Below are 4,931 nucleotides of genomic sequence, written 5' to 3'. Positions count from 1 at the left end.
CGTTTATTTGGTATTTGTTTTTTCCATGTTCAAAGGCGAGTTGTTCTTAATCAGGGATACACGGAGCCACTGAGGTCCTTGGAGAGATTTCGGGGGGAATGGTCGGGGGGGGGGGGGTCCATGAGCTTCGGTGGTAAAACAATTATCAAATGTGGAGAATATTATTCTGGGAGGATTGCAATATGAACTTCATTTGATTGACACAAAAGGTGTGTGGAAAGTTTTTGATGAAGAATCTAGTTAGAAAATTTATCGACTGTTGGCAACACTGCGTGTAAACCTTGGATCTCGCGAAAAGGGAAAATGCAGGCAAGCGCATTTCCCTAACAATTTCTTCATATCAGAGTCACCTTATGAGTTTCTGTAATAAAATATCGACACTTACGTTCAGCAATATTGAAATGTGCTTTCGTATAGCAGCTTGGCATGAAACATTGTAGAAACATCTTTTAACGTCTAGCATTTAGGAGTACAGCGCTAATGAAATGTGTTCTTATGTATAGCATCTTAACATACAGTATCGTCGAAATGCTGCCTTTACATACAACATATTTAGAGAAATATGTAGGCCCTACTATCCACTTGTTAATACAAGATATACTGAAAAACTGGCTAATTTTGTAGAGATACTGATTTTTGTAAAAATTCACTTGCAGCCAGGGATTCTTGGATTGTCTCAAGACCTAAACTGGATTCGCAGAGGCTTCCGAGAGAGCTCGTTCAAATCCACTTGCAGCCAGCGATTATTGAGCTATGGGTCACAATCCGAATCCGATTTGCAGGGGGCTTCCGAGATGGGTCGTGCAAATCCCCTTACAGCCGGAGATTCTTGAGCACGGCCCAAACTTGACTCTAAGGGGCTTTCCAGATGAGTCGTGAAACTTCACTGTTACAAATGCACTCATTGGGTGACTGGTGTTTCACTAATTTCGAAAAAAAAAAACTGTCCCACGAGTCACGAAGATGAATCTGTATTGATTTTGGGTCACTGCTGAAAAAGGTAAAGAACCACTTCTTTAGCGTACAAGCGTTATTGAAATGCCTTTTTACATGCAGTGTTTTATCGTGCAACATTGTTTTTTAAATGCAAAAAATACCTACACATTACACAAATACTGGGCAATAACAATCAAAAAGGAATATAGAAGGAAAAAAGACGTATGCATATATGAACATACATTATGCAGCCCCAAGGGACACCGGTCCCTTCGAACCAAGTCCTTTCAGGTCCTTCCTTCAAGTCCTTTTAGGAGGAAGCCAAAAAGGATTTGCATTATTTGTTTAGCAGCCATTGTGATCCAGGTATCCAGTATAATATGCATAAAAAAACGTGAAAAATTCCCAAGACGTGATATAACATTTCAGAGTACGATGTACATGACATCGGAGATTTAGTGATTCTTTGAAAGCGATGCGAGTATAAAGGGTGTCCTGTAAGTGCTAGCACATGTCATCAAACTTCCATCGTAGAGGTATGATTCCAATTTAAAAAATGCTCAACAGGCGTTCAAAAATTATCCTGTACCAGTTTTGAGAATGAAAATACGGCGTTGAACGAAATAAAAAAATCAAAATATTTATACGGTCCCCTGTGCTTTAAGTTCCAACTAGAAAGTTGTTGCCCTGTCTCTCCTGATGCCAACAAAGAAAATCCATGTTTCTAAGTGTGTGCAATATTAACAGAAATATTCGAAAAATGGAGGAAATTTGGGTAAGAACAGCGTTAAACGTGGGTAAAACGGTTTTTCCGCATTTAACGCTGTTTTTTTTCCTAAATTTCCTCCGTTTTTCGAATTTGAATATCTCTGTGAATATTTCAATTAGAAACATGGATTTATTTTGTTAGCCTCGGGACAGACAGGGCAACAATTTTCTGATTGGAAGTTAGAGCGCAGGGGGACCATATAAAAATTATGATTTTTTATTTTGTTCCACACAGTATTTTCATTATCAAAGCTGGTACAGTATAATTTTTGAACGCCCGTTGAGCAGTTTTCAAACTGTAACCATATCTCTACGACGGACAGTTGATGAGATGAAGGCCGTACTGACACTTACAGGACACCCTGTATAGTGAGAATGCTTACAGTGTTAATACACACATCATAATATATAAAACAAATATCTTGCACCAAAAAGAATAGGGTAGGATCTAACTTTGGAATAGCTAACAAACTATACCAATGTCGTCTATTTTCGTTGCGAACTGCTCGAGATATAGCGGAAAACAATTCGTTACAAATAGAGATATTGAAACCGAAGTTATATCATTGAGTACACCTTTCCAATGTGTGCATCTGGGGGTGATACCATTGCTTTTGACTTACGTTGCGTACTTTCCGAGATGAGCGTTTAAAGAATTTCGTCACGCAACTTTTTGTGAAGGCTCCCTGTAACGGCACCAGAGTGCCGTGGTGGTAAGATGCTCGTCTACTATCACGATGGTTGCTGTCAGGGTCCCGGGTTCGAATCCAAGGGAGGATATAGGTAGGACATTTTCTCTAACGAACTCGAAGCGGCCACCGATAGAGCCTTCACTTCCAACCCATCTCAGTATATGGCCAGAGTTGGTGTTAGGTGAAATAGTATCGTCAGGCAACTTAAAAGTCGTGTTCACGTCGAAACATGTATGAAAGTATGTTCTAGGTAATACGTGCATTATTTTATTTTGGAACATCTTTTTACGTCTAGCATTTTATTATGTTAAATTGTTGAAACATTTCTTTGGCGTTTAGCATTTTGACGCACATCGTTTTTGAAATGATTTATTACGTCTAGCAGAGGTATACACATTGAAGTGGGCGGGGGGGGGGCATAGGAAGCCCGCGCTCCCCTCACCCGAGCCAGCCGAAAATTAGAAGGAAATATTTCCGGGAAAGAAAATATTAATGCATCGAAAAAAAAATACCTTTCATATGCTATTTTCATCAATTTTTTTGAAATTAAAATGGGTTTTTGAATATGGTGGCAACTCAAAATGTCTCGGGAAGAAGATTTTTGTGCCCTCCTTCAAGTCTTTTGTGCTCCCTAAAAAAATTAATACTAATTAATACTAAAAATTAATTAATACCCTAAAGTCAAGCATTTTGCCGGGCAGCATTTTGAAATGACGCCATGAGGTAGGAGAGGGATTCTGCGACAGGTTTGGCAAATTTTAGATTAGCCTCGACAATATTGAGTGGGAAATTATCCAACATAAAAGCGATCAGTGGAAATTTTGAACAATGGTTGAATTAGAACAAGGTTCTCGCGTTGTGTGTGGTTATCTTCAATCATACCTCGCTGAATTCCTTCCAGAGAGCGTTGTTATCGATTCTATATTAGCGAATTTTCTTCCAGAGATTCCAGGAGTCACTGCGCATGCGCAGAATTAAGAACGTTTTTTTTAAAAAAAAAATCATGTTTCTCAATGGTCCTTACTTTGCAATAAAGTTATTGGTCACAAATCAACGCCTAAAGCCAATCTCAATTAATTTATGTCATGTAACCAGTCATTGAACTTGAAATTTCGATCTTCTCGTCTAATTACACGGGCCAACGTATCAGTGTGAGAAAACAAATTAAGATTCTTGTCAATGATTTGATCTCCTTGCCCCGAGGAGATCAATACACACATTGACATTTTCCTCTATCCAAGGATACGATCATCCGTACCAAGTCGTATATATCTATGACGGACTAGTGACCATCGGGTGTCCGTCACTGCTATCGTTCCTGAGCACTTCTTTTCGCTGAGGATTGATTGATATTCTTGGACACGGACCATTTTCCTTCTCCTTTAATGAAGAGAAGCGTACTCAGTTATGCGATTGGTACTTTGTTTCAGGGTCACAGGGTTTACAGCCCTCGTTCATTGAGCATTGTTCAGTCGGACGTGATAGGAATTACTCCATATCAAATAAGAGAGATGTGAGGGAAAGTGTCTATGCCTATCATTTTTCTGACCGATAGTAATGGGCCTAATGATGTGTGTTTGTTTGTTAGGACGGTGCTGATCTGAGTTTGTCAAGGATCGATACAATGGAACGTTCCTGAAGGTTGGAATCGGAACGTAAATACGGTCCGACTCGGTTGGAACGAACGTCAGTAATTGGTGGTCTCGGCTGATAACAATGATATTAATGAGTTTTGGCTTACAGTCGATGGAAATGAAACGACTCCGGATATATCGTCGGTTTTGTTTCTTTTCTTGACGTAACGACTTCGGATATAACGACACGTTTTATATTGTTCATTTTCCATTCTCTCTTATGACGTATCCCAAGAATTTCCTAGAATCAGAGCTCACAAAATTGAGGAAATGTACGGCTGTTGTTGATACCGAACGTTAACAAAAAAAAGACATGTTTGACCCTCCGTCGACAATCCTGTACACAAAACAGAAATCGAAATAAAAGGTATTTAGAATAGCTTCTGAACAATATGTTGTATCCAAGACAGCCTACGACAATCCAGTACGAAAAATAACTTTTGTGCAATGTTTCTACGTTAAATGACCTTTGACAACGCTGCACGCAAAATAGACTCCGAAAATGTTGCATTCAAAGGAGCTTCCGAATGAAGTTGTTCGCAAAATAACTTCTGAACAATTTTTAAAGCAAAACAGCCTTCGACAAAGTAGTACGCAACAGCACAAAATTTCTTCTGAATGACCTTGCAACGCAAAATAGCGTTCGAACATGTTAATTCTAAAATTATTTCTCTCATTAATTCTAAAATTATTACTCTCATTACCTCTGAAATTATTTCTCTCATTAAATCTGAAAATATTTCTCTCAGTAATTCTGAAAGTCTTTCTCTCGTTGATACTCAGATTATTTCTCCCATTAATTTTGAAATTATTTCTCTCATTAATTCTGAAATTATTTTTTTATCAAATATTAATTTTCATCAACGATTATGAATTCATTTCTCTCATTAATTCTAAAGTT

This window comes from Pholcus phalangioides, unplaced genomic scaffold, assembly GCF_987345545.1.
Source record: "Pholcus phalangioides strain wild (caught in Gottingen) unplaced genomic scaffold, Ppha-v1.0 ptg000012l_1, whole genome shotgun sequence".
Classification (NCBI taxonomy): domain Eukaryota; kingdom Metazoa; phylum Arthropoda; class Arachnida; order Araneae; family Pholcidae; genus Pholcus; species Pholcus phalangioides.
Note: the sequence above shows the minus strand (reverse complement) of the source record.